The sequence below is a fragment of the Arachis hypogaea genome, chromosome 10 (genome assembly GCF_003086295.3).
Source record: "Arachis hypogaea cultivar Tifrunner chromosome 10, arahy.Tifrunner.gnm2.J5K5, whole genome shotgun sequence".
NCBI classification, from domain to species: domain Eukaryota; kingdom Viridiplantae; phylum Streptophyta; class Magnoliopsida; order Fabales; family Fabaceae; genus Arachis; species Arachis hypogaea.
Genome location: NC_092045.1, coordinates 21,300,453 through 21,319,976, shown reverse-complemented (window position 1 = coordinate 21,319,976; position 19,524 = coordinate 21,300,453). Strand labels below are relative to the sequence as shown.

Genomic DNA, 19,524 nt, shown 5'->3' with positions numbered 1-19,524 from the left:
AACTTACATTTTTATATTTTTATAGTGAATTTGAACTTTTTCTATCTTTATAGAACCTTTTTGTCTTTTGTCTTTTTATATATTGACTCTAATGTCCTTTAATCTTTTAAAATATATCCTTTTAACATTACCCTTTTCTCATATGATTTTTATATTTTTTTTTAAAATTAGGTCTTTATTCTTAAACTTTTTATAAATGACTTTTATATTCGTAGTTTATTAATCTTATATTTTTATCCTTAATCTTTTATCTTAATTACTATTTTATCCTCTAATATTTTTTCAAAAGACTTTTAACACCCCTTTTTCATAATTACTTTTTTTGCCCTTAATATTTATAATATGACTAGTTTGTCCTTAGTGTTCTAACTTTTATTATTTTAACCTTATTATATCTTATCAAAATGACTATTTGGCCCCCATATTCCATAATTAATCATTTTAACCCTTTTTTTAAATGATCAATTTGTACGTCGGACCTTCCAAATTACTAGTTTACCCATAATTTTTTTTAAAAATAATTTTATTCTTTATTAGCCTAATAAATTATCATATTATCCCTATTCTTTTATTCATATCTTAGTATTTTATTATATTTATATTTTTATCCCTAAATTTTACTAAAACTATTATTTATGCCTAAAATTTTATCTTAATTATATGTTTAACCCAAATCTTTTATATAGTTATATTTTTACCTCTAAATCTTCTATGTTCATATTTTTTAGTTTAGTCATTTGTTATTTACACTTTGGGTACCCTTTTTTTACTCTATATTTTCTCTTAATCATATTTGGTGCAGTATACATTGTTCATAGACTTAAATCTTTAGCTTATGATACTTTTAGGTTCTTTTGCTCATTTTTTTAATCTTTCAATCATTTACATAATTAACTTTATTAACATAATCTTATGAGTGTTTTTTTTGGCTAATTTTTTTATATAAAAAAAATATTGGTGTTTTTGTTGAAAATGAGAGTATTTGATGTAATTACAGATGGGTGGATTTTTTAGGTGAGAAGTCAACACGTGGAGGGTGTGTTGCAACACATGGAAGCGTGTTGGATACGTGGCAGCATTCTGACCAACACGTGGGGAGCGTGTTGAACACATGGCAACATCTTAGCCAACACGTAGGGGACGTATTGCACCACGTAGAGAACGTGTTGGACAATGTCCACAATACTGTAAAATACTTCAAATATCAATATTCAACTAAAACACCATCTCTCTTTCCATATTAAAAATAATTTCTGGTTTTTCTTGTTTTTCAACTTATATAAAATTATATTTTGATCCCAAAAGTCTCTTAGCAATTCAGCCAACATAATTAGGTATGCACAAATATCAAAACTCATACCAAACACTTATAAACCATATTAATAGCTCATTTAACATCCAATCATTAGCATAGGCATTCATAAGTATCAAATATCATCAAATTATCATCAAACATTAAATATGAGCTTATAAATATTTAAATATCATCAAATTATCATCAAACATTAAATATGAGCTTATAAATATTTATGAGATATTTTAAACTATCCTAACTCTTACCTTTCTTGTTAGTGCTTCCAAAGTACTCCCTTAACTTTTATGATCACCAAAACTTCCTAAATAAGAATTAAAACAATTTTAATAAACTTTTGGGCCTTATGGCCGAATTGAGTTTGGAAGAGAAGGGGGAGATTTTTCACTCTTTTAAACTTGAAATCTTGATGTGTGAACTCCTTAAAGATCCTAGAACATGATTCATGAATCAAAATATCATCAAAAATAATTTCTTTCTTCCTAAGAAGGCATGACCGAATTTATCATGGACAAGAGAGAAGAAAATCTCCTTACATCTTGAGTTTTGGAACTGATGCTTTCTCACTTTTTGAAGCTTATAAAGATGATATCCTAAATAAGAGAAATAAGAAAAAAGATTCACTCTTAAATCATAATGACCGAACCTATAATAGAGGAAAACGAGAAATTTTTGTTGACAAACCTTCATGCGTTTTATATAAGAATTGTGAGGAAGAAATTGGTTAGAATGATTCTTGGATATGAGCTCTTGACTTATTGAAATTTGGATTCAAAATAACATGAACACATGAACTTTCTTTCTTTCTTTTTTTTTTTCTTTTCTCTTCAACGTTCTTGACTCACTTTTCCTAGCTCTCTTTCTTTTTTCTTTCTAGTCATATAAGTGTGTTTAAGGATGAGAATTAAAGTGATAAGAATGATATAAGAGAGAGATGAACGTTGCATGTGGCTTGAAGTGATAAGAATAAATTTTTATATCATTTATCTTTTCTTTCTTTCTTCTTATCTTAATTACTACTAATTTTATATGATGATAAAGCAAGTGAATATGTTGAAAAGGAAGAGAGAAGAAGTTGCTTTTCGGAGGAGGGATGAGGGTGAAAATTTTAATTTTACTTATCATTGTTTTTTCTTGTTATTATCTCTTTTTTTATTTGGTCTTCAAGTAGAATAAATTTCAACATGTGGGGAAAGAAAGAAAGAGAGAAAAATTTAAGGTTGTGATAATTGAATTGATAAATGAATCGATCGAATAAATGATTTAAAAATTTAATGGTCTAACTGAGGTTGAATCGAGATCAAATTGATTTAATTGAATATAAAATAAAATTATTAAAAATTTAACCAACCTCAACATATTTATAGCCATACCAGAACAAGCCATATTAAAATAAGAATAGAATATATTTCAACATATCAACAACCATATATACTAGAACAAGTCATACCAAAACAAGAATAGAAAACAATCAACAAAAAAAAAAACTAAGCAACATAACAAATTCAAGAACACACTAAAAAAAATTAACAATCAACAATAATTATCTTAAAAAATTAACTCAGGCACAACAATTAACTCAAAAAACAAGAATAACTAAAAATAAATTCGACAGCATAGAGCACATAGGTGAGGGAGAGAAAGCACGACATGTACACGAGACGGAGTGCGGCGAACTGGAGCAGAGAAGGCCATCCCTCCTGAAATTTTCTTATGTAAGTTTTATCTCTGTAGCAGTCTATTGTTTAGAGTTCGAGTGGAAGTTACCTGGTTCAAGTGCGACCAAGATGAACTTTACCTCCGAACTTTGAAGAGCCTAACAAGCTCAGATTGGTCAGCCTTGGAGCGCGGCAGAACATGGACTATGCAACAGAGGACCAAGATGGAGGAGACGAACTTGAGTAGTGGCAACGGCAGAACAGGGGAGACAGAGGAGACGAGTGGCAACAAGAAATGCGTTGCGACGGAGGAGACGAGCTTGAGAAGTGGAGATGGCGACTGGGATAGATGCGACTACGGCGGTAAGATAGCGGTGGATGTGAGCTTTCGGTGATGGAGAAGGCGACGGGTGAGTTTGAACTTTGAAGGGAAATGATGGCTGGGTTCAAAGAAGGATTTAGGGTGGGAGAGAGGGAAAGGAGTCCTGAAACTTTCTATTTTTAATATATATAAAAATCTTAATCAGTATCCCAAAAAATTATTTCAGCTGATCTTTTCACTGATTCTTGCAGAGGGCATCACTCGAATTGGCCAAAGGACCGATTTTCGGTTAACCTGGTCGAACCAGCTAATCCGATTCGATTTTTAAAACTTTGAAAAAAACTAGGAAGAGAAGAGAGAGTGGATTTAATTTGAGTTTTCATTTTTCTTTTCATGTATAATTATCATATATATCTCCAAGTTAATTCATCACATGGTGAAATAGCTTGTGGTGGATAATGAATGGAGAAAGGAGAATAAATGTATGAGTAGAGAATTGTGTGGCTTGGATTATATCTTAGAAGATAATTACTAAAAGTGGTAATTATTTGATCACTTATTATATTAGACAAAATAATCAATTATGCTAGTATGAGTGATACCAGTATCATATATTATCTCAACTCTAAAAATATTATTAAAATATCTTGGTGAAGTTAAATAAATTAATGAATACTCATAAAAATTTCTTATCAATTGAATTTGGACCTGGTAATTAAATATCATTATTAAGTATTTTTTTTGTCTTATATGAAAAATAATATTTTAATAATTTTTTATATGGGTGCTCCTCGTCAATACAAAGTGAACTGTGGTTATTGAATTTTGTGAATTCCAATCGCAGAAAGCCCGAAAAATCATTCTATGAATAATTGGATTCTTATATCAGGGACCTATTTGTCCTTTTTTCTAGAAGAAAAGAGGTTAAGAATTTCAAACTTAGAGTGGGAATGAAAGAGAAAAAAGAACCAAAAAATAGAAAAAAGTTCAATAACACAATTGATACTTTGGCATCTTTAGTGGATTTTCACTTCTCTTTTAGTAGTTTTCTTATGTTTAATTAAAGTTTTCATTGCTAATCTATGTCATTTGGAGTTGTTTTAGACTTGTTGTATATCCAGAATTATTGTTTAAAGAATTTAGGTGAAGAGAAGCAATCAGAGACATGGACGGCCAACGCCCATCCATGGGCACCCAACACCCAAAAGGAGAAGAGTGGGCACTCAGCGCCCAGAAGGAAAACTAGAATGTTGCCCAACGCCAATGCATAGTGCCTAACGCCAAGGACTTTTTCAATCCCAGAGACTCAGCACCAAGCGCCCAACCTTGGTGCCCAACACCTTTGAAGAAAAGCAAAGACTAGCGCTCAATGCCCTCATCAAGAAACATAATAAAAGCTCTGGTGCCTAGCACTAGAAGCTAGCGTCAAACACCCAAGAAGCTTGAAAAAGTTGGCACCCAGTGTCCAAAAGGATAAAAGTGGGGTCCCAGTGCCCAGTTGAACTTGAAGGATGGGCACCCAATGCCAGCATTCGACACTTAGTGCCCATGCAAGAATCAAGGCCGAGTAACAATTCAAAGACATTCGGTTTGGCCCACAGCAAGAATTCATATCTGAATGTAGTTAGTTTATGTTGTTGACTAGATAAGATTAGGTTTTTGGTGCACGAAATTATGATCTCAATGGCGCCAACAACTTGGTACGCACAATTGTAATATCACTCTTTTTCACAACTTCGCACAACTAACCAGCAAGTGCACTGGGTCGTCCAAGTAATAAACCTTACGTGAGTAAGGGTCGATTCCACGGAGATTGTCGGCTTGAAGCAAGCTATGGTCACCTTGTAAATCTCAGTCAGGTGGATTCAAATGGTTATGGAGTTTTAATAATTTAAAAGATAAATAAACATAAAATAAAGATAGAGATACTTATGTAATTCATTGGTGGGAATTTCAGATAAGTGTTTGAAGATGCTTTATCCCTTCTGAATCTCTGCTTTCCTAATGCCTTTATCCAATCTTTCATACTCCTTTCCATGGCAAGCTGTATGTTGGGTGTCACTGTTGTCAATGGCTACTTCCCGTCCTCTCAGTGAAAATGGTCCTCTACGATTTCTGTACGGCTAATCAACTGTCGGATTGCTCGTCTCGGATGAAAAATACCATGCAAAGATATCGTATGGCTAATCAGCTGTTGGTTCTCGATCGTGTAGGAATAGGATTTACTATCCTTTTGCATCTGTCACCACGCCCTACAGTCGCGAGTTTGAAGCTCGTCACAGTCATCCCATCCCAGATCCTACTCGAAATACCACAGACAAGGTTTAGACTTTTCAGATCTCAAGAATACTACCAATTGATTCTAGCTTATACCACGAAGACTCTAATCTCGGATTCAGATGCCCCATTGTCAGAGGGGAGTCGATGTGAATTGTTGATTAGAAACCCAAGAGATATACATTCAAGCTTGTTTTCATGTAAAACGGAAGTGGTTGTCAATCACGCGTTCATAAGTGAGAATGGTGATGAGTGTCACACAATCATCACATTCATCATGTTCTTTTGTGTGAATGAATATCTTAGAATAAGAATAAGCATGAATTGAATAGAAGAACAAGAGTACTTTGCATTAATACTCGAGGAACAGCAGAGCTCCACACCTTAATCTATGGTGTGTAGAAACTCCACCGTTGAAAATACATAAGTGATGAAGGTCCAGGCATGGCAGAATGACCAGCCTCCACAAAAGTCTAAGATAGCATAAAACTAATCAAAGATCTCCGATACAATAGTAAAAGGTCCTATTTATATCAGACTAGTTACTAGGGTTACAGAAATAAGTAAATGATGCAGAAATCCACTTCCGGGCCCACTTGGTGTGTACTTGGGCTGAGCATTGAAGCTTTCACATGTAGAGGTCTTCCTTGGAGTTAAACGCCAATTTGTAACTTGTTTCTGGCGTTTAACTCTGCTGTGCAACTTGTTTCTGGCGTTTAACGCCAGAATAGGGCAGAAAGCTGGCGTTAAACGCCAGTTTGCGTCGTCTAAACTCGGGCAAAGTATGGACTATTATATATTGCTGGAAAGCCCTGGATGTGTACTTTCCAATGCAATTGAGAGCACGCCATTTGAACTCCTATATCTCCAAAAATTCTATTTCGAGTGCAGGGAGGTTAGAATCCAACAGCATCAGTAGTCCTTTGTCAGCCTCTGAATCAGATTTTTGCTCAGGTCCCTCAATTTCAGCCAGAAAATATCTGAAATCATAAAAAAACACACAAACTCATAGTAAAGTCCAGAAATGTGAATTTTGCTTAAAAACTAATAAAAATATACTAAAAACTAACTAAATCATACTAAAAACTATGAAAAAACAATGCCAAAAGCGTATAAATTATCCGCTCATAAGTTTTCTTTAAGTTTAAAATATTGTTAAGTTTATCTTATTCCTCTAGAAAAGATAAAAGTATATTTGTCTTGAATTTGAACTTTAGGTTAGATCATAGGATATAAATAAGCGAGCAACGATCCATCTGAGATAATCCAGCATCTAGTATTCATTAGCATATTTCATCTTCTGTTTACTTGCCATGAGTCACTGATAAACCACTATTTTACGGTCTATCTTGTGCTTAATTTAGTAGATTTTATCCATTATTCTCACACTTATTCATTGAATTCGCATGTTTTACACTTTTCTTCCTAATTTTGTGCTATGATTGAAAACATGCTTCTTTGGCCTTAAATTTGCTAATTTCAATCCTCTCTTATTACCATTCGATACCGTGATATGTTTGTTAAGTTTTTTCAGGGTTTATAGGGAAAGAATGTCTTAGAGGATGGAAAGAAAGCATGCAAAAGTGGAAGGAACACAAGAAATTGAAGGAATTGCTAAGCTGTCAATCCTAACTTCTACGTACTAAATCGATAATAACTTGAGTTACAGATGTCCGAATGAGGCGGTTTTAATTGCGTCGGAAAGCTAACATCCGGGGCTTCAAAATGATATACAATTTGTCATAGTTGCCATGCAGTTAGGCAACGCGCACACGTAGATCACGTGTACGCGTGACCTTGCAAAATTTCAGCGACGCGTACGGGTCGCCCACGCGTACGCATACGGGTCACCCACACGTACGCGTGACAGAGCCACATGCTGCACGTATCAGAAATTTCGGAGGGCGATTTTTGGGCTGTTTTTAGACCAATTTTTAGCCCGAAAATAGAGATTAGAGGCTTGAAGTGGAGCAGAATGAGAGGCATTCAATCATTCATTCAATTCTCATTCACAGAATTTTAGGTTTAGATGTAGTTTTCTAGAGAGAGAGGATCTCTCCTCTCTCTAGGTTTTAGGATTTTTAGGTTTAATTCTTCTCAAATTCAAGTTCAATGTTCCTTTAATTTAGTTTCTCTTCTAATTTTATTTGTTCTAGCATTCTGATTTATTTATTTTCCTTGTTGATTACTTTATGTTGACAATTTAGTTTATGAATGTTCCATGTTAGATTCAATTTCCATATTAATGCAATTTATGTTTTCTATGGTTATTGTTGCTTTCTTTAGTTTGTGTTATTAATGCTTGCAATTGGTTGTTTAAATTTAATATTCCTTGTTACTCTTCTATGCTTTTATGCTATACCTTCCAATTGTTTGATAAAATGCTTGGTTGGATTTTAATTTAGCTTTTTATATTCTTGACTTGGATTGATTAGTTGAGACTATAGAGTTATCAAATTCTCTTGTTGAAGGATAACTGAAAATAGATTATTGGCTTAGACTTCACTAAATCTAGTCTTTGATTAGGACTTGTGAACCTAAGTTGATTTTGCTTACTTGACTTACCTTCATTGTAGAGGTTAACTAAGTGAAAGCAAAATACAATTACCATCACAATTGAAGATGATAACGAGGACATGACTTCTAGTTCTCAATCCTAGTTAAGAGTTTTCTTAGTTATTAATTTAATTTCTTACCATTTTATTTCCTTGTTCCTTATTTCAAAAACCCAAAAAGATACTTTTCTATAACCAATAGTAAAAACAGTTCCCTGTAATTTCTTGAGAGTTGACCCGAGGTTTAATACTTCGGTTAATTTTATTGGGTTTGCTTAAGTGACAAACAAATTAAATTTGATTGAGGTTTAATTGTCGGTTTAGAACTGTACTTGCAACGCTACGATTTTATTGAGAAAATCTTTACCGACGATTTTTCCCTATCAGTCACTAATTTTCTTTTGTTAGGGTTAGGAGCTCTATTTAGTTTTATGGATTGGTAATTGATTGTTTCTTTCTTGATTAATGTATTAATACTTTTTCAAGAATTAAGTTTTGTTTTTATTCTTAATGATTAGAAGTATTGAAAAATATTCTAAATCTGTCTTGGATCCTTTTATTTTATATTGGAAAAGTTAATATTGGGGTTAGCTTGAAATTTATTCTCATAACTTTTCAATTGACTAGGAATAGCTTTGAAAATTGTGTGACTTTAAATCAGAACTACGCTTAACCTCTTCTTGCCAACTAATTAACCAAAAAATTGGCAATTACGTGGGATAAAGAGAAATCGAAATGTCAAGGATTGGCGTTTGATTATATATGATTTGTCGTGAAAATATATTTGCATAAATCAAGGTAATGAACATGAATGTTTCCTTTTCTAAGAATTAAACATCTCTGAAACCTTAACATCTCCATCCATTATGTATTCTTCTTATTCATATGCTTTGCATATATCATTGTTGTTACTTTACGTCCATTTCCTACTTCTTACAAAAAGTTTCGTTGATCTAGTTAGAAGTTCAACTAAACACCATTTTGTTCAATTGTTTAGTCCTCATGGGAACAATATCCATTTACTGTGATGTTACTTGAAGCAATTTTGTATACTTGCCAAACCACCCATCAACAACAAAGTCTCAAAAAGAGAGAGAAGAAAGAGTTAGAAAAGAAGACCACCTAGAGAGAAAGAAGGCTAACTAGCAACGGCGGTGATGTTGTGTGGAGATGCTGCGACGACCTATTCGATTTTTTTTTCGAGCAGCAAACAGTTCCTCCAGTAGAGAGAACAGAGAAGGATGAGTTCGAGGGTGGTGATACTGTCGGCAGTTCTTACAACAGCAAAACAGGATGGGTTTGACCTTAAACTATTCTTGTATGCAACACTCTTTGTTATATGTTCGAAACTAGCAATTTGGGAGAATACTAATTATGAACTGAACTACTAATGTTTAAAGCATGAGTCCATTGATTTGGGTTTTTATTTTCAAGTTATAAATTGATAAAAAGAAATGATAGAAGGCGACTAAAATTAATTATTTTTGGTCATCAATGTTTAAAAGTATCACTACAAAAAAGAGGATTAAAATGGCACTAATTTTACAGCGATTGTACAAAACTGCCATTTTTTCGCTAATTTCAGTGGTTTTAGTCTTTGCCAAAATTCTCATGTTTTTGTAGCGGTTTTAGTTGATTTTGGCAGTTTAAACTGCCATTACCATTTTCTGTGTCTCTTTTAATTTGGGTGATGAGTGTTGCTGCATATGAGAAAGTGGGTGTAATGTAAATGACAAACCCTAATCTCTTGCCACAATTCATCTCATTCCATTACCATTCATCTTATATCACCTGCCTGCATCTCCTTGTCGCTACAAGAAACATTGTTGTTGTTGCCTTTAGTGAGCTTCTACGACCTGGTTCTTCATCTGGCTTCGATCTGAAGATTTGTTGCCGCCGCTTAATTTAGCTCCATCGTTCATCTCCACTATGTACCACTACCTTCAATGAGCTTCTATGATCTTGTTTTGACTTCAATCTGAAGGTTATTCATCGCTTCTCATCTCCTCGTTGCTTCATTTATCACCTCTCTGCAGTAAGCAACATTGTGCTGCCTATAGCGATCTTTTGCAATTTGGTTCCACCTTCTCTTCACTTTTGCAATTACGTCCTTGCTCTTACCGTCGAGAAGCTCCTTAAGTGCCACTTCTAGACTCTTGTGTTCAAGTCCGGCATGGCCAAGTCAATCCACCCTGCCATGTGATGCGTGAGCATCTTTCTTATCTTTTTCTAATGAATTTGCATTTAATTTGTTAAGTTTAATTAAGAATTAATTATCTTTTAGCCACTATAGATGCTACTTTGAGTCTTGTGCAAATCTGTTTATTTTAGGTAGCATTCAGCTGGATTTGATGGAATTTCTGCAGCACAAGAATTAAAGGAGATGACAACGATGAGCGACGCGTGCGCGTACCCTGACGTGTGCGCATGATTTAGAGCTTTCCACGGCGACACGTGCGCGTACCTGACGCGTGCGCGTGATTTGAAGATTTGTGCAGCGATGCGTGCGCGTACCTGACGCGTACGCGTGACACGCGAAAAAGACCATTGATGCCTACGCATGACTGACACGTATGCGTGAGATGCGCCACGTACAGAAAATGCAAAAAATGCTGGGGCGATTTCTGGGCCCCATTTTGGCACTCAAGTAAGGCACAACTCTCTGCCAAGTTAGGCGTGGATCCAGTGAAGCCAAGTGGTCCTTATGTTACAAGGTGATGAGCGGATAATTTGTACGCTTTTTGGCATTGTTTTTTGTATGTTTTTAGTATGATCTAGTTAGTTTTTAGTATATTTTTATTAGTTTTTAGTTAAAATTCACTTTTCTGGGCTTTACTATGAGTTTGTGTGTTTTTCTGTGATTTCAGGTAATTTCTGGCTGAAATTGAGGGACCTGAGCAAAAATCTGATTCAGAGACTGAAAAGGACTGCAGATCCTGTTGGATTCTGACCTCCCTGCACTTGAAGTGGATTTTCTGGAGCTACAGAAGCCCAATTGGCGCGCTTTCAACGGCGTTGGAAAGTAGACATCCTGGGCTTTCCAGCAATATATGATAGTCCATACTTTGCCCAAGATTTGATGGCCCAAACCGGCGTTCAAAGTCACCCTCAGAAATTCCAGCGTTAAACGCCGGAACTGGCACCAAAATGGGAGTTAAACGCCCAAACTGGCACTAAAGCTGGCGTTTAACTCCAAGAGGAGTCTCTACACGAAAATGCTTCATTGCTCAGCCCAAGCACACACCAAGTGGGCCCGGAAGTGGATTTTTATGTCATTTACTCATCTTTGTAAACCTTAGGCTACTAGTTCTCTATAAGTATGACCTTTTACTATTGTATTAAGGGGGTCTTTTGGAGATCTTTTGATCATGTTTTTATGATTGAACCCTCTTTGGGAGGCTGGCCATACGGCCATGCCTAGACCTTGTTCTTATGTATTTTCAACGGTGGAGTTTCTACACACCATAGATTGAGGTGTGGAGCTCTGCTGTACCTCGAGTATTAATGCAATTACCATTGTTCTTCTATTCAATTCCGCTTGTTCTTGTTCTAAGATATCACTTGTTCTTCAACTTCATGAATGTGATGATCCGTGACACTAATCATCATTCTCACCTATGAACGTGTGACTGACAACCACCTCCGTTCTACCTTAGATTGGGTGAATATCTCTTGGATTCCTGATACACGATGCATGGTTGATCGCCTGACAACCGAGCCAGCCATTCCGTGAGATCAGAGTCTTCGTGGTATAGGCCAGAACTGATGACGGCATTCAAGAGAATCCGGAAGGTCTAACCTTGTCTGTGGTATTCTGAGTAGGATTCAATGATTGAATGGCTGTGACGTGCTTCAAACTCCTGAAGGCGGGGCGTTAGTGACAGACGCAAAAGAATCACTGGATTCTATTCCGGCCTGATTGAGAACTGACAGATGGATAGCCGTTCCGTGACAGGGTGCGTTGAACATTTCCACTGAGAGCATGGGAGGTAGCCACTGACAACGGTGAAACCCTTGCTTAAGCTTGCCATGGAAAGGAGTAAGAAAGATTGGATGAAGACAGTAGGAAAGCAGAGAGACGGAAGGGACACAGCATCTTCATGCGCTTATCTGAAATTCCCACCAATGAATTACATAAGTATCTCTATCTCTATCTTTATGTTTCATTCGTATATCACCATATCCATTTGAGTTTGCCTGACTGAGATTTACAAGATGACCATAGCTTGCTTCATACCAACAATCTCCGTGGGATCGACCCTTACTCGCGTAAGGTTTATTACTTGGACGACCCAGTGCACTTGCTGGTTAGTTGTGCGAAGTTGTGTTTATGCCATGGTATTGAACACCACGTTTTTAGGGTTCAATGCCGGGGATTATGAGAGTTGTGAAAAGTATTGTTCACAATTTCGCGCACCAAGATTTTGGCGCCGTTGCCGGGGATTGTTCGAGTATTCGGCAAGCTTTTGGTCCGGTAACATCAGTGCCAAAATCCGGCAACAGCACCAAGTTTTTGGCGCCGTTGCCGGGGATTGTTGAGTTTGGACAACTGACGGTTCATCTTGTTGCTTAGATTAGGTATTTTTTTTTCAGAGTTCTTAAGAATGAATTCTAGTGTTTCAAGATGATCTGTTGAAGTCTGACTGGCTGTGAAGCCATGTCTAATCTTATTGGACCGAGGTTTCAACTTATCATCACAAGAGCTTGTTGATTTCTATCAATCTTGCTGTTGGAGTAGTGATCTGCTAAGGCTTGGCTGGCCTTTGGCCATGTCTAGTATTTTGGACCGAAGCTTTCTTTGAAAGCTTGGCTGGCTGTGAAGCCATGTCTAATTCCTGGACCGGAGTCTTAGACTAAACATTGCATGATTCCTGGAATTCTCATTAAGAGTTCATTCCAAGAACAAGAGATCAAAAAATAACAGAAAATAAAGAAAAAAATCATTATGATTTGCTTGTTCCTGAATTCTTTTTTTGCGCTAGACGTCGTAGAGAATTAAGAGATTTGGTTAGACAATGTGTGGTTGGTAAACAAGGATCGGTTTTTTTAGCAAGGTACGGAATGTATCATCAAATATTCAATATGATTCCACGAGATCTATTTTCATTCAAGTAACGGATACCTTTATTTTCTTTTCCACTTAATTTTCGAAAAAGCACAAAAAAATTACAAAATCATAAAATCCAAAAATATTTCTTGTTTGAGTCTAGTGTCTCATTTTAAGTTTGGTGTCAATTGCATGCATTCATTCATGTGTCTTAAGTGATTTTCAAGTTATTCTTGATGATTTACTTGCTCTGATCTTTGAATTCTATTGACTTGAGTATTTTGTGTTTCTCATATGCATTCTCATGTTGTTAGTGTCAGTAGTATACAAACTGCTAAGTTTGGTGTCTTGCATGCATTGTTATTTGATTTTAGTTGCATTTTGATTATTCCTTATTATTAAAAAATCCAAAAATATTTTTAATTTGTGTCTTTTCAAGTCAATAATACAAAGAATTGAAGATTCAGAACATACAGCAGAGGAATTGCACAGAAAAAGCTGGGCGTTCAAAACGCCCAGTGAAGAAGACAGACTGGCGTTTAAACGCCAGCCAGGGTGCCTGGCTGGGCGTTTAACGCCCAAAAGGGTAGTGATTTGGATGTTAAACGCCAGAATGTGCACCATTCTGGGCGTTTAACGCCAGTATGGCACAAGAGGGAAGATTTTGTTTTCAAATCAAATTTTCTTCAAGTTTTCAAAATCTTTTCAAAATCAAATCTTTTTCAAATCAATTTTTCAATCAAATCTTTTTCAAAATCAATTTCTTTCCATTTTCAAAAATACTTGCTATCAATTAATGATTTGATTCAACATTTCAAGTATGTTGCCTTTTCTGTTGAGAAATGTTTAATGTTTGAATCATATCTTTTCTTGTTGGCCAAGTTATTAATTTTTAAAATCAAATCTTTTTTTAAAATATTTTTCAATTCATATCTTCTCAATCACATTTTTTTAAAACCAATCATATCTTCTTAATCACATCTTTTTCAAATAGTTTTCAATCAAATCTTTTTGATTTCTAATTTCAAAATCTTTTTCAAAAATCACTTAATTCCTTTTCCATTCTTGGTTTTCGAAAAATCAATAAGTGTTTTTCAAAATGTTTTCAAAATCTTTTACTTAATTTTCGAAAATCACTTCCCCTCTTCTCACATCCTTCTATTTATGAACTAACACTATTCCTTAATGCAAAATTCGAACTCCATTTTCTTTGATAAGTTCAAATTTTCTACCTCTGTCTTCCATTTTTCTTTTCCTCTGACATCTCAAGGAATCTTTATACTGTGACACAGAGGATTCCATATTTTCTTGTTCTCTACTCTTTCATATGAGTAGGAGCAAAGACAAAAGCATTCTTGTTGAGGCTGATCCTGAACCTGAAAGGACCTTGAAGCGTAAGCTAAGAGAAGCTAAGGCACAATTATCTGTAGAGGACTTAACAGAAATCTTCAAAGAAGAAGAACACATGGCAGCCGAAAACAACAACAATGCCAACAATGCAAGGAAGGTGCTGGGTGACTTTACTGCACCTACTCCCGACTTCTATGGGAGAAGCATCTCTATCCCTGCCATTGGAGCAAACAACTTTGAGCTGAAGCCTCAATTAGTTTCTCTAATGCAACAGAATTGCAAGTTCCATGGACTTCCATTGGAAGATCCTCATCAGTTCTTAGCTGAATTCTTGCAAATCTGTGACACTGTCAAGACTAATGGGGTTGACCCTGAGGTCTACAGACTTATGCTATTCCCTTTTGCTGTAAGAGACAGAGTTAGGACATGGTTAGACTCACAACCTAAAGAAAGCCTGAACTCTTGGGAAAAGCTAGTCAATGCCTTCTTGGCAAAGTTCTTTCCACCTCAAAAATTGAGTAAGCTTAGAGTGGAAGTCCAAACCTTCAGACAGAAGGAAGGAGAATCCCTCTATGAAGCTTGGGAAAGATACAAACAATTAATCAGAAAATGTCCCACTGATATGCTTTCTGAATGGAGCATCATAGGTATTTTCTATGATGGTCTTTCTGAACTATCCAAAATGTCTTTGGATAGCTCTGCTAGAGGATCTCTTCATCTGAAGAAGACGCCTACAGAAGCTCAAGAGCTGATTGAAATGGTTGCAAATAACCAATTCATGTACACTTCTGAAAGGAATCCTGTGAACAATGGGACAAATCAGAAGAAAGGAGTTCTTGAGATTGACACTCTGAATGCCATATTGGCTCAGAACAAAATATTGACTCAACAAGTCAATATGATTTCTCAAAGTCTGTCTGGAATGCAAAATGCACCAAGCAGTACTAAGGAAGCTTCATCTGAGGAAGAAGCTTATGATCCTGAGAACCCTTCAATGGAAGAGGTGAATTACATGGGAGAACCCTATGGAAACACCTATAATCCTTCATGGAGGAATCATCCAAATCTTTCATGGAAGGATCAACAGAGACCTCAACAAGGTTTCAATAACAATAATGGTGGAAGAAATAGGTTTAGCAATAGCAAGCCTTTTCCATCATCTTCTCAGCAACAAATAGAGAGTTCTAAGCAGAATACCTCTGACTTAGCAACCATGGTCTCTGATCTAATCAAAACCACTCAAAGTTTCATGACTGAAACAAGGTCCTCCATTAGAAACTTGGAAGGACAAGTGGGTCAGCTGAGCAAGAAAATTACTGAACTCCCTCCTAGTACTCTTCCAAGCAATACAGAAGAAAATCCAAAAGGAGAGTGCAAAGCCATCAACATGGCCGAATTTGGAGAGGAGGATGAGGCAGTGAACGCCACTGAGGAAGACCTCAATGGACGTCCACTGGCCTCTAATGAGTTCCCCAATGAGGAACCATGGGAATCTGAGGCTCAAAATGAGACCATAGAGATTCCATTGGACTTACTTCTGCCATTCATGAGCTCTGATGAGTATTCTTCCTCTGAAGAGGAAGAGTATGTCACTGAAGAGCAAGTTGCTAAATACCTTGGAGCAATCATGAAGCTAAATGACAAGTTATTTGGAAATGAGACTTGGGAGGATGAACCTCCTTTGCTCACCAAAGAACTGGATGACTTGTCTAGGCAGAAATTACCTCAAAAGAGGCAAGATCCTGGGAAGTTCTCAATACTTTGTACCATAGGCACCATGACCTTCAAGAAGGCCTTGTGTGACTTAGGGTCAAGTGTGAACCTCATGCCTCTCTCTGTAATGGAGAAGCTAGGGATCTTTGAGGTGCAAGCTGCAAAAATCTCACTAGAGATGGCAGACAACTCAAGAAAACAAGCTTATGGACTTGTAGAGGATGTTCTGGTAAAAGTTGAAGACCATTACATCCCTGCTGATTTCATAGTCCTAGAGACTGGGAAGTGCATGGATGAATCCATCATCCTTGGCAGACCCTTCCTAGCCACAGCAAAGGCTGTGATTGATGTTGATAGAGGAGAATTGATCATTCAAGTGAATGAAGAATCCTTGGTGTTTAAGGCTCAAGGATATCCCTCTGTCACCATGGAGAGGAAGCATGAAGAGCTTCTCTCAAAACATAGCCAAACAGAGCCCCCACAGTCAAACTCTAAGTTTGGTGTTGGGAGGCCACAACCAACTTCTAAGTTTGGTGTTGAACCCCCACATTCAAACTCTAAGTTTGGTGTTGGGAGGTTCCAACATTGCTCTGAGCATCTTTGAGGCTCCATGAGAGCCCTCTGTCAAGCTACTGACATTAAAGAAGCGCTTGTTGGGAGGCAACCCAATGTTATATTTTATATATTTTCCTTTGTTATTTTATTTTATTTTGTAGGTTGATGATCATGAGAAGTCACAAAATCAATTGAAAAAGCAAAAACAGAATGCAAAACAGAAAGAAAAATAGCACACCCTGGAGGAGGATCTTGCTGGCGTTTAAACGCCAGTAAGGCTAGCAGATGGATGTTTAACGCCCAGTCTAGCACCATTCTGGGCGTTTAACGCCAGAAAGGGGCACCAGACTGGCGTTAAACGCCAGAAAAGGGCAAGTACTTGGCGTTAAACGCCAGAAATGGGCACCAGCCCGGTGTTTAACGCCAGAATTGGCTCAAAACGCATTTTTGCATGCCATTTGGTGCAGGGATGACTTTTCCTTGACACCTCAGGATCTGTGGACCCCACAGGATCCCCACCTACCCTACCACTCTCTCTCTTCTTCACCAATCACCTCAACACCTCTTCCCCAAAAACCCTTCACCTATCAAATCCCATCTTTCTCTTCACCACTCACATCCATCCTTCATAAATCCCCACCTACCTCACCCTTCAAATTCAAACCACTTTCCCTCCCAAACTCACCCTCCCATAGTCGAACCATAACCCTTCCCCCACTCCTATATATACCCATCTTCACTCCTTCATTTTCACACAACCTAAACACCACTTCTCCCCCCTTTGGCCGAACACAAAGCCACTCCCTTCTATCTCATTTCTTCTTCTTCTACTCTCTTCTATCTTCTTTTGCTCGAGGACGAGCAAACCTTTTAAGTTTGGTGTGGTAAAAGCATTGCTTTTTGTTTTTCCATAACCATTTATGGCATCCAAGGCCGGAGAAACCTCTAGAAAGAGGAAAGGGAAGGCAAAAGCTTCCACCTCCGAGTCATGGGAGATGGAAAGATTCATCTCAAGGGTGCATCAAGACCACTTCTATGAAGTTGTGGCCTTGAAGAAGGTGATCCCTGAGGTCCCTTTTTCACTCAAAAAGAGTGAATATCCGGATCCAAAGAATTGGCTTACTATGGTTCGGGGAAAATACTTTGATTTTAGTCCGGAAAGTGTAAGGTTGGCATTCAACTTGCCTATGATGCAAGGAGATGAACATCCTTACACTAGAAGGGTCAACTTTGATCAAAGGTTGGACCAAGTCCTCACAGTCATTTGTGAAGAGGGCGCCCAATGGAAGAGAGATTCAAGAGGAAAGCCGGTTCAATTGAGAAGGCATGACCTCAAACCTGTGGCTAGAGGATGGTTAGAGTTTATACAACGCTCAATCATTCCCACTAGCAACCGGTCCGAAGTTACTATAGACCGGGCTATCATGATTCATAGCATCATGATTGGAGAAGAAATAGAAGTTCATGAGGTCATAGCCCAAGAACTCTATAAGGTGGCGGATAAGTCCTCTACCTTGGCAAGGTTAGCCTTTCCTCATCTCATTTGTCACCTCTGTTATTCAGTTGGAGTTGACATAGAGGGAGACATCCCCATTGATGAGGACAAGCCCATCACTAAGAAAAGGATGGAGCACACAAGAGATCCTACTCATCATGAGATCCCTGAGATTCCTCAAGGGATACACTTTCCTCCACAAAACTATTGGGAGCAACTAAACACCTCCCTAGGAGAATTGAGTTCCAACATGGGACAACTAAGGGTGGAGCATCAAGAACACTCCATCATCCTCCATGAAATTAGAGAAGATCAAAGAATCATGAGAGAGGAGCAACAAAGACAAGGAAGAGACATTGAGGAGCTCAAGCACTCCATAGGATCTTCAAGAGGAAGAACAAGCCGCCATCACTAAGGTGGACCCGTTCTTTGATTTCCTTGTTCTTTATTCTTCTGTTTTTCGAAAATTAATGCTTATGTTTGTCCATGTTTGTGTCTTATGATCATTAGTGCCTTAGTGTCTATGCCTTAAAGTTATGAATGTCCTATGAATCCATCACCTCTCTTAAATGAAAAATGTTCTTAATTAAAAAAGAGAAGAATTGCATGAATTTTGAATTTTATAACAGTTTGATTATTTTGATGTGGTGGCAATACTTTTGTTTTCTGAATGTATGCTTAAACAGTGCATATATCTTTTGAATTTGTGGTTCATGAATGTTGGCTCTTGAAAGAATGATGAAAAAGGAGACATGTTACTGAGGATCTGAAAAATTATCAAAATGATTCTTGAAGTAAGAAAAAAAGCAGTGAATACAAAAAAAAACGAAAAAAAAAGAGAAAGAAAACGAAAAAAAAGAGAGAAAAGAAAGAAGTAAAGTTGTGATCCAAGGCAAAAAGAGTGTGCTTAAGAACTCTGGACACCTCTAATTGGGGACTTTAGCAAAGCTGAGTCACAATCTGAAAAGGTTCACCCAATTATGTGTCTGTGGCATGTATGTATCCGGTGGTAATACTGGAAGACAGAGTGCTTTGGGCCACGGCCAAGACTCAATAAGTAGCTGTGTTCAAGAATCATCATACTTAACTAGGAGAATGAATGACACTATCTGGATTCTGAGTTCCTAAAGAAGCCAATCATTCTGAATTTCAAAGGATAGAGTGAGATGCCAAAACTATTCAGAGGCAAAAAGCTAAAAGCCCCGCTCATCTAATTAATACTGATCTTCATAGATGTTTT

At 37.0% G+C, this 19,524-nt stretch overlaps 2 long non-coding RNA genes and 1 other non-coding gene across 4 annotated transcripts; all 3 read right to left on the bottom strand.

The window, feature by feature from the left end:
* Window positions 1-1,383: 1,383 nt before the first annotated feature.
* Window positions 1,384-2,134, bottom strand: LOC114924572 (uncharacterized). 2 transcript variants are annotated; one of them, XR_011866508.1, is made up of 4 exons: window positions 1,997-2,134; window positions 1,849-1,905; window positions 1,701-1,743; window positions 1,384-1,616 (listed from the first exon to the last, which is right to left on the bottom strand). It is a non-coding gene; the product is annotated as an uncharacterized lncRNA (long non-coding RNA). The 2 variants fall into 2 exon arrangements; XR_003811914.2 differs by lacking the exon at window positions 1,384-1,616 and having other exon boundaries at window positions 1,652-1,743.
* A 565-nt stretch (window positions 2,135-2,699) lies between these two features.
* LOC140175823 (uncharacterized) lies at window positions 2,700-3,749 on the bottom strand. The gene is made up of 2 exons (XR_011866507.1): window positions 3,080-3,749; window positions 2,700-3,012 (listed from the first exon to the last, which is right to left on the bottom strand). It is a non-coding gene; the product is annotated as an uncharacterized lncRNA (long non-coding RNA).
* Window positions 3,750-15,041: 11,292 nt separating this feature from the next.
* On the bottom strand, window positions 15,042-15,149 carry LOC112719415 (small nucleolar RNA R71). Its single transcript, XR_003161718.1, has one exon. It is a non-coding gene; the product is annotated as a small nucleolar RNA R71 (small nucleolar RNA).
* Between the last annotated feature and the right edge of the window lie 4,375 nt (window positions 15,150-19,524).